Source organism: Ambystoma mexicanum, chromosome 8 (assembly GCF_040938575.1).
Source record: "Ambystoma mexicanum isolate Mex_15411 chromosome 8, UKY_AmexF1_1, whole genome shotgun sequence".
Classification (NCBI taxonomy): domain Eukaryota; kingdom Metazoa; phylum Chordata; class Amphibia; order Caudata; family Ambystomatidae; genus Ambystoma; species Ambystoma mexicanum.
The window spans coordinates 134,330,669-134,341,891 of NC_090929.1; the positions used below are offsets into that span (position 1 = coordinate 134,330,669).

General features: G+C 44.2%; 1 pseudogene; it reads left to right on the forward strand.

Moving 5' to 3' along the window:
• The first annotated feature begins 2,200 nt into the window (after positions 1–2,200).
• LOC138471456 (uncharacterized) lies at positions 2,201–3,458 on the forward strand (annotated as a pseudogene).
• Positions 3,459–11,223: the final 7,765 nt, after the last annotated feature.

Genomic DNA, 11,223 nt, shown 5'->3' on the forward strand with positions numbered 1-11,223 from the left:
TGTTTGTTTACGCTCGACGCACAGCGATGCCCCTGAGTCAGGAGATTCCTTGGAGACAGGGGGGGAAAACATTTAGTTGCTTTAACTTAGTGCAGTAGCTTTTTGTGGTCAGACCATCAACTTGTTGCTTGTGATGTCTTAGAATCCTTTTTGCAAATGGAAAGTCTTCGAAATTATTTTGCAGATGAAAACTGTTGAATGATCTTTTTAGGAAATAGAGTGTATTAGGTGGCTTTATCTGAGTGCATTGTCTTTTGTCTTTGCCAGTCCACCTACATGTTGCTTGCTTTCAGTGCTATGCGGATGATACCCAGCTCATTTTCAGGCTACCCTCGGCCTCCTCTTCTCCTTCCCTCATCTCTGACTGTCTTTCGGCTATCCAGGAATGGTGTGCCGCCAACGACCTCTGCCTTAATGCCAGTAAGACTGAGATTCTACTCATCGGCACACCCACTCCCTCCTTCCCTGCAGCTGTCTGGCCGGCCTCTCTTGGCCCTCTTCCTGCTCCTACCTGCAAGGCAAAAAACCTTGGGGTCATCTTCGACTTCACACTCTCCTTCTCTCCACACATTTCTGACATTTCTAAAAAGTCACACTACCAGCTGCACCTCCTCAGAGGTATCCTTCCTTTCCTCTCCTTCCCCCAGAAGCTCACTGTCTCCAGAGCCCTGGTTCTCTCAAAGCTGGACTACTGTAACAGCCTCTATCTAAATCTGCCTGCCTCAACTCTCCGCCCGCTGCAACTCATCCAGAACAGGACTGCGAGACTTGTCCTTGGCCTCAAGCCCAGGGACCGTATCTCTCCAAGACTGAAATCTCTACACTGGCTCCCAGTGGCTGCGAGGATTAAGTTTAAAACCCTCTGGATTGTCCACAAGGCCTTCGGGGGCCTTGGGCCAAAATACCTTCAACTCTCTCTTCCTAAATATCTTCCTTCTGGAGCTCTCCGCTCATCCGCCTCCAACTCCCTCAGGGTCAGCCGCTTCTCCAAGCAACGAGCTGGGGGTAGATCTCTCTCCGCAGCAGGGGCCTCCCTCTGGAACAGCCTTCCTGCCTCTCTGAAACTTGAGGAGAACCATCTCCGGTTCTGGAAGCACCTCAAAACCTTCCTCTTTGCTTCTGCTTTCTCTCCCCCTGTCCCCTGCTAAATCACTGAAACTTTACTGAATCAGCAACTGGGCCACTCACCAATCTCGGTCCATGGCCCAGCCACTCTCCCCTGCACTGCCTCCCTGGCAACCCCTGCACTGCGGGACTGTCTCTGTATCCCTACAGCCCCCCTTCCCAGCACTTGTCTGCACTTATACTGTACTTGCCACCAGCTGGCCCTTATTGTTTATCTTGTATTTTACTAATCACTATGTACTGCACTTTCCCCTCTCCCTTTCCCCCTTGCACTTTTCCCGTCCCCTCTACCCATGCACCTGCGCGATCTGAATGACACCTGGCCTAGTAGGATCGTTTGTCTGTCTCCTCTTATTCCCCCCTCTGCCTCGTCGCACCTTGAAACACTTGTGTATAGGCGCGTTACAAATGCTTAACATATCATATCATAGAAAAATTGTAGAATTCTGTGCAGGAGCAGATTATATCATAACCATCCCGAGTGACAACCCACCTGGGAGAACTAACCATGCAACGAGGAGGTGGGGGCATGTTCTTTTATCAATAATGCAAGTCAGAATAACACAAATAAAAACACTGTTGGGGGCACTATTTCCTACCTCAGTTCTCAACGTCAGCTAATGGGGTCATCACACGCATTGTGTATGCTGTCGAAAATGACATGCAGGCATGTGCAATAATGCCACCTATCCTAGCTTTGCAGGTCATCACATTATTTTAGTAAGGATCCTGAGTTAGTAAAAAGAACTATCACTACATCAGAAAATCTAGAATACTTTAATCAAAATATCATAACAATGAATCAGTGCTTGTGTTTAAAGTTGTTTGTGTGATGACCTGGTTGCTCTATTAGGTTATCAAAATATAATAATTGCATTAGTGCACAGTTACTGTTGTCACAGATACACGTAATGCTTTTGGAACTGTATAGAAATATAACAATGTTTTCTATATCTCTCTTGTTTGTAGATATTCATCCATTTTAGAACCGTGCTGCAGACTCAACGGTGGACTCACCTGCAAAATGCCACAGCTACCGTGTTGTAGAAGACTTTACTTGTGCGTCTTTGCCATTATGTCGGCAACTATATCCTTGGCACTCTTTGGCCATATTTATCAAAATCGCCACCTTCTCAGACTGTTAGAGACGCAGGAACCAAGAACTTGTTTTCAGAAGGGTATTAGATCCAGCAACACCATCACACCGCTGAAGGGGACAAAAACTCTTGTTGTAGCCCCATACTATGACAACAGAGACAAAAACGCTGTTCGCATCCTTGGAATTGTTCACTACCAAGAAGTCAAGGAGCTGTATTGCTGGTTTCACTGTAGGGCCGACGTTGGCTATTTAGCGATACGGAAGGCAGACATAGAGATCCATTCAGATAGGTTTGGATTTCCTTACGGTGCAGCCGATTTTATATGTCCTGAGCCTCAGGACTGTGATCCGAAATTTGTCTCAATCCATTGGTCCAGAGATGGGGATTGTGAACAGATACCTATGTTTGAAATAAGTAACCGTCACCCGCAGGCCCTTTCTGCAGAGTTCACTGTCTGCATTTCAACCATGTTTGGTAAATATGATAACGTCTTGCTGTTCATTCAGTCTGTAGAGATTTATAAATTGCTCGGGGTGCAGAGAGTGATGGTATACAAGAGTGATTGCAGCCCTTGGATGGAAAGAGTTTTGCAGCATTATATCTCAGATGGCACTGTTGAGGTCATACCTTGGACCATCGCATCCCACCTGAAAGTGTCCAAGAGATGGCATCACGACATGTCTCCCGCAGACATCGGTTACTATGGACAGCTAGCCGCCCTCAATGACTGCATCTATAGGAATATGTACAGAAGCAAGTATTTACTGCTCCATGACATTGATGAAATAGTTCTACCCATTCGCCACAGGGATTGGAAGAGCATGATGGCTGATTTTGAGACTCAAGGGACCAACATAGGCGTATTCATGTTTGAAAACTATGTCTTCCGACACGATGTATTTGATTATACCTTCAACAATTCAGCCTGGGATGCAGTACCCGGAATCAACATCCTACAGCATATCCACCGTGAGCCACACGGGGCTGATATACAATTTAAGGGGAGAAAGATGATCATTAACCCACGGAAGGTCATCCAGACCTCTGTTCATTATGTATCGAAGGCCTACGGTGCCACCTTTAGTGCTCCGAGCGATAGTGCCATCCTTTACCATTGCAGAAAACAGTACCAGGCAAACCTGACAAGAGACTCTCTAATTAAAGACACAAGAATCTGGAAATTCCACATCTTCAATTATCGATAGTGTTAACAAAGTGCTAAATGAGATCTAAGATAGGGTAGAGTACCATGCATGGCAAAGCGAGATTTGTTTTTGCATGGTATATCGGGAGGTTTCATACTTTTGTAGCTCCTCTTTAACAATTTGTTGGTGTTTAACATTGACAGAAAAAACATGTCTTTTTCAGCCTGCAATCCTGTTGAATTTCAAGTATAGCCTGGTTTAATATCCAGGGCCTCAGAACCTAAATTATGTTAGTGATAAAATACTGCTTGATAGATTTTACTCATCTGTAGGTGGGTCACAGGGGTTATCCTAGCAATATTGCACTTATGCATTAACACCTGCTCTGCTTTCTAATACAGCATGGATTGCCTGTTGTAATGAACTACCACTAGTGATAATGCATTTACTGCTGGTGGTAGTATTAGAACTGGAGATAATGGATTTTCTCCTTCTGTAATCGGTGGTAAATTACTTCTGGCCATAAACACCACTCAAATCTGTGGTAACGATAGCACTCTTTCTATAATGGGGCTCTGGAAATCCCTTGAACACATCTATATTAATGAAATGTTTATTACCCAATGACCCAAAATGTAAGGTGTTAATATTGGGCTGTAAGCATGCCACCTATTGCAAATTTATAATTAATAGTTTACAATTGGAAACAACAATAGAGATCAAAAGCAGGACAACCATAATAAACCCTACTGTAGTACAGAGATTTTTAATGCATGTTTCCGTGGGTCCATTTCGTATTAGTTCTGTCCTCATTAAAGTTCATATGGACCAGGAAGAATCTGGAGCTTTGTATTGAACAGAGTTACGGGCTAACACTTATCCTGTCACACTAATTACGACCAATCATTTTTTTAATGTGTTTACATGCTGAGCTGTGCTCCAATTTGGAAATCTAAGTCACTATGGATTTATAATTTCCGGAGTTAAACATACATTTTATTCCATAGCAACATCATTTAGGTATAAAGCTCTTTCTTTCCATCCCCGGTGGTTCAGGAATCAAGCACAGGACATTGTAATAGTTCCTCAACTCTTTGTGGTTGTTCATTGACTGTATCCATTTAATGCAATGTGTAGGTTTGCCACTTGGGTCCACCATGTTTCTGGTATTGGCTACCAGAACTAACTTACAGGATGAAAAGTAAAATAGACCGTGGTGTCAGGTGCACTGGCTGCAGATAACAGCAGAACACGCTTGCAGAAGACCCCTGCATTGTCCATGGGTATGGTGTCCACCCACATCATTATTGAAGTGCACATTGGCTCGGGTTCATAAGGGCCCTCACCTCTCATGATCTTAAATGCTGCTGGAGTTGGCATCTGCCATCACAAATCCCACAGTGATGAGTTCTGTCTGTCTGTGCTCTTCATGAAAGTATGACATAGAAGTCCTGATCCCCCAATTCTTCATATTTTTGATAGATCTCAAACACATTGGAGCCTGGACAAAAGGGTTACCCTCAAGATGCAGGTGAACACAAAAACGCAAACGCATGAACCTCTCTGGAGAACCCATTTTAAAGCATACAATCTACAAAGCAAATGGGAACTGTAAACTACCAGGTGTACATGGCTTCCCAATAGAATTTTATAAACTTTGTGAAGCCAGGTCATCTCTCTTTCAGAAGAGGAAACTGGAAGCCTGTGTGGAATTCCATATTTCGGAAACACATCACTCACAACTTATGGCCTGCATATTCTTTCTCTGTCTGTTATGGTGTGTTCTCTTCTTCACTACAAAGGTCTCATTTCCAGCCTTGATTACAAGTAGAATGTTGAGGGTTTTGTCTGGCAAATATTTAAAAAAATAACCCGCTTAACACACATATCCAGGTCAAGTCATTGTGGCGAGATAGTCTTGCAAGAGTGGCTCCTGGACGTCATCTGATTTGATGTTTTTATTTTTTTATTTTGAGCATTTCTAACGTGCACCCGACAGATTCAACTATATTCGGGCGCAGATGCCAACTATTAAAACGAAAACATTAGCATTGTATGAATTAATTATGTATTCTAAACAGAAACGTTTTCAACCTCTTTCTGAACAGAGCCAGAGATTTACATGCTCTAATCTCAAAAGGAAGTTGATTCCAAAGTTTGGGCCCATTGCCTCCAAATCTCCTGTCTCCCCTGGAGACCAAGTTGGAGAGTGGTACACAAATCAGGAATTTATCTCCAGAACGGAGGTCTCTGCTTGGGCAGTACAGGACGATCTTATCCGCAAGGTAGTCTGGGCAAGTTCATTCAAGCATTTGTAGACCAGGCTTAATACTTTAAATGTTATCCTATCCTCTGCCATAAGCCAGTGGAGGGATCTCCGTAGAGTGGGTGCATGGTCTCTCTTCCTAAGATGCCCAATCAACCTGATCGCGGCGTTCTGAGCCTTCTGCAGTCTGATAACTTGTTTAGCTGGGATCCCTGCAAGCAGACTATTACAGTAGTGCAGGTGGGGTTTAGTCATTGCCCCCATCACCACTGCATGATCTTCCGCCGGAATAAAAGGAAGTATATTCCTCAGCAACCGCAGTGTATAAAGTACTGCCCTAACCTTGACTCCCACCTGAGCTTCACTGCCAAGGTTCTCATGCCATGTGCAACCCACATTTTTTATTTTGTTGGCATATTGGAGTTGTTCCCCCAAAAGCAACGGGGGTAAACTCTGTCTCTCTATTGACATTTTTCCCCTCGGGCCAAATAGTATCACCGCAGTCTGAGCTGCATTCAGCTGAAACTGATTGTATGCCATCCAGTTATTAAGCTCGTCCAAACACAGAATTATTTTCACAAACGCATCCTCAATATTCTTTATCTCAATATAAATCTGTGTGTCGTCAGAGTAGGAATGAGACCGCAGACCATGCCTCCTAAAAATGTTGAATACTGAATGGAAATACAAATAAAAAATCAGCTGGGACAGCAATGAACCCTGTGGTACCCTACAATCAAGACACACCATCTCTGAGGTGAAGTCTTTGAGCACCACTCTTTGCATCCTGTTCTTCGGAAAGGATCCAAACCACTTTACTACCTTTTCCAATGCCTTCCCTACATTCCTAATGCATTGTAGCATAAACCGATGATCCACTGTATCGAAGGCCGCGGACAACATCAATAATACTGTGGACCCCCATTATCTGCGGCCTCTAGTAGATCATCGTGCGCCACCAGAAGTGCTGTCTCCGTCAAATATTTGGGACAGAACCCAGATTGAAGCTTATCCAACAGACTCTCATTATCCACAAACGCCTGATATTGTGCACGTACTACCTTCTCTAATATCTTAGTTGGCCAAATCAGGTTGGCAACTGGGAGGTAATTCTTCAAGGTTTCTGGGTCCAAATTAGATTTTTTTAGCAATGGTTTCACCAATGTTTTTTTCAGAGCCTTTGGAACCTGGCCATCTCACAAGACTTTGCTCGGCACACAACGCAGTTTACTTAGCGCGTATGAGTAGCTAAGATAATACAAAGGGGCAGTCGCAACACAGCACTCCTCCTACTAAGAAAGACATTCAAGGCCTCAGCACGCAACCAGGGACATTATTTGGGGGTTGCCAGCAGTCACAACAGCAACCCCTTTAGTCAGCAGTTGGGACCTCTGCCATCTTCCAGCGACCCCTGGACTTAGGTTGTGTTTTTTTAATAGTTTGTTATTTCAACAGGAGACACTGTGTCTGCACTGGACTGGAGTGAAGACGATCTTGAGCTCCTGGTTGCCAAGCAACCATGAGCTCGTTTGACGTCTCTATAACTCTGCCTGCCTTGTGTGCTCAGCGATAGAGTGATAGAGTGATAGAGCTCAGTATGTTTCGTGCCACACTGAAAGAAGGAAAGAATAAGAAAGGAAAAATACGCAGGAAAAAATGAAAACGAAAGACGCAAGTTGAGAGTAAGAAACCGAAAATTGTGGATCCCAGCATATTACTAATGTGGACTTGGTGTACAATAGACCATAAAAGCAGGGGAAAGGCAAAATGTCTTTGAGTGTATCCAGAGTATGTCTGTGACTACAGCTAATAAAGACTGCTGAGAACCTCCCAGACGTCTGATTTTCTCTTGTCTCTCTATCTCTGAGGAATGTTCATGGATGTCTGGTGTTTGATGGAGGATGGGGACCAGGGCCCTCAGTTCAACTGTGTGGAGCAAACAGCAAAGGGGGTTTAGTTAAAGACAGAGGGGGCAATCAATAGAACCAGCTGTCTAGTAGATAAATCAAAACCTCATTCAACAACTATATTGCCACCTGGGCTGCATAGGCAGCCCAGGCACACGAAGGCCGCTGCCCCAGCTGAGGCTGAGGTTGCAGAACAAGCCCCACGCCCCACCTTGCATGACAAGCCCAAGCAAAACCATGGGAGCTCTGACACACTCAGAATAGATGGGTGCGCTTCCCCATAGAACCCTGCAAATACATGGCCTAAGAAGGCTGGCCATGCACATGTGCGCGGATTTGCAGTCATTCCATGTGCACGTCGAAAGCAGCTAATGAGAAGGGCCCGGAATTAGAATGTGGCCACACGAGTAAGGCTCGGTTTCTGTTTACTTTATTCATTTGTTTTACACAAACATGTATTGGAACTGTTGCCATTTTACTAGCACATTTAATTTAACGGGATAAAAATGAAAGGGGTCTAAATGTTGGATAAAAATGAAATCTACCGAAGTTACTGTGAAATGTACATTTTAATATGTTACTGCAATTGTTGCTGTTTTACTATGCTGTGTCTTATACTGACCACTCCTGTCTTTACCGTGAGGGACCGCCTTTGTAAATATGGGGCCTTTGCAGCAGAGCAAAACACCTTCAGGGGGAAGGACTATGTGTCTGGGGCCTCCACGTGGAGCGGAGACTTCCGGGATTGTTTTTCCCCCATCTTCTATTTTACTTTGACCCCAAGTCTTTAAGGACCGGATGAGCACTGATTTTCTCACCGAAGATGAAACGGTCTATGGGGGAATTTTTCTCCATCACCCTCACCATCTGCTTTCCACCTAAATGAGAAACGGGTTGTAACGTTTGTTTGATGTAACTTCCTGTGATGTCACTTAGGGCGGGGTCAAATGACACCACTTCTTGTGATGTCATCGGGAAGGCCAAGTGATGTGTGATGTCACTTTCGCCACCCCTGGCATTTTGGTGTAATGACATGCGTGCACGCAGCTCATTATATAGCTGCAGACATTGAGAGGCAGTGATAATTATGTAAATAATAATTGGAGAGTCCAATAAATGAATAATCATCAATTTTGCGTTGGAGTCACACTTATAGAACCCAACAGTAATCGTTTTGGAAAACCTTATCAGACTTCACAGAAACACTGTTGGACAATATAGTAAAACGTTGAATGAAAGTTTGGAAAATGATATTGCCATGGTGGAGGCAACCAATGAGCTTCCAGGAACACGGGCATACTTCTACTATGAATGCAGGTGTTTCCTCAAAAGCTCCATGCTGCTTCGCTGTGCCCTGGGCTCTGTCTCCTTATTCTTCTTCCCTGGCACATCTGCCTATGCTGCCTATTCCACCTAGCTCCCACCACGCTCCCTTCAAACCCAAAGCACCTGGGCAGTTGCAGGATTCCAGCACATCTTGTCTTCTAACCCTTACAGCCCCCTTCTGTTGTTGTGGCGAGCAAGATAGGGCTCACTCTCAGACAGATTTTGCTCTTGCATGGGGGCCGTCTTCAACAGGCATCCGTTTCTCTTTGATAAAAGGGAGCCAGACCACACACTTACCAAAGGGAACCCTCAAGCACCCCGAGGATATGCCAGAGTACTAATCCCATTAATTGCCATGTTCACAGGTTTACTAAGCTGTTAATATCCCTAAGCACTGATGGAGGACTGAGAAGACCGGCTTAGGTAGCTGTTTGTTGTCAACACAGTCCACCCGCCAATACGTAACTAACAATATATTCTTGCCTGTAATCTCTGATTTGATATCTCTTTTTGTTTTTGGCAACAACATGGCAATATTGGTGCAATGGGAATTAATAATGGGTGTTGAAAACCATTTTTAGAGAGGGCCCCTCCAGAGTGTATCCATCAAGGCTGCCCTGGTCCGAGCGGCTTGACAAGTTGCTCTGGGTTACTCTCATGGTTCTTTTCAGATTATTTAGAAGATTACCCAAAATTAAGAAATCCTGTAAGTACTTGCTGTAGTGCACATGTCTTTAGTGACAACACCAAGACCCTGCTGTGTTCGTGTCACAGATCATTTATGCAATGATTTTGGGCGTATGGCCCTCTTCTGTTGGTATCTTTGCAGACCACTTAATGAAGAGGTGATTAAAAATGATTTACCATCAACCAGGGAGGATAGAGCACACAAGCTACAAAGGGATTCTCTTAGAAGGCTGAAATATGTGTACACGAGCACTAGAGCATTACCACCACTTTTTCAACAGCCCTGAAGCTCTCATTGGTCCTTGGGATGGGGTCAGGGAAGAGGGTGTCTTGCAGTGGAAGAAGCCTTCAGTTCAGTAGGAATCGGGTAAATATTAGCAGCTTTGAGCTAGGCAAGTGATCTTGAATCATCTATGATATCTAAATCATTGGTACTTGCCTTGACATTTTAAGGCTTACTATCCAACAGTAGTTTGCTAGAATTCAAACACCTTAGGTGGCCAATGGGAAGCACCCCGAAGTGAAACCATCCTGCCACTTTTAGCACAGATAAGGCAATTTCTTTGAGATTCGCCCTGCTGTAATTCCAAAGCATAGATCACTTTTCCCCCTAAATATTATATCCTTGCAATGCATTCTTTCCAATCGTTTCTCCAAAGATGGCCGTCTCTGTCGATGCGGATGCTTACGCGGCACAGCATCCACCTCTGACTCCCAAGCTGGTCAGGCCACTCCAAGGGCAGGGGTTAATCTTTGGTAAGGTGCTCAGGGAGAAATAAAGGGAGAAATAAAGTACACATTGGATCTCATCCAGGTTACAGCTAACTGATCCCTTCGTAGCTACATGAATGCGCCTGTGTAACTTTGATGGACAAATATCAGACAAAGAAATTCAGAGACCTGGAAACGTTCCAAAGTGTAATGAGTGAGTGACAGTTTTCTTGCACACAAATGCCTACAGACAAGCCTTCAGGTTAGAGCCGAAGCTGACGATGGACTTTACATTGCACAGACTGGACGGAAGAACATTCCAATTCCCGGCGGCCTGCCTATCAACCCTACGGCCTCCACTGCATCTCAAATTAACGTCTCAGAAAGGAGACGTCCTGAACTCCTGAGCAAGGAAACAGACGGTCCTAGAAATCACAGCTACTGGTGATTCAGGAACTGAACTATGGAAACATTTCAACACCAGACAATCTAGATTGAACTGAATGCTTTGATTAGCATTTGAGCAATGTAGGGCGCACCACCACATTTTGGGCTCTGCAGAGTTTGTCTAACAGATCGGAGGCGAATGCAGGATAATTAATGCTAACATAATGTCATCTAAAATTCATGGTGGCACTGACAGAAATCTGTGTTCGAGCGTTTGCAATGCAAGGATTATTTTGTTTAAAAGATTTTTAGTTGGAGGAAACAGTAGCTGACTTTGGCATAGTGTTCCCAGATTTTAAATGTTATCACTTCAGTTGAAGGCTTTCCTTTGCAGAGGTACACTTTTTATGGCCCTTACAGTAGGCTTTTATTAGTCTTATAATTTCTTTTTTTTTTCGAAGATAGTTGTGTTTCATCGACTGCTTCATTCTATCCAGGCAAGTTTGTAGGAGGAGCGCTTGCCGTCAAACCCCAAAACATGAACATAAACCTGAATGCATTCAACATAG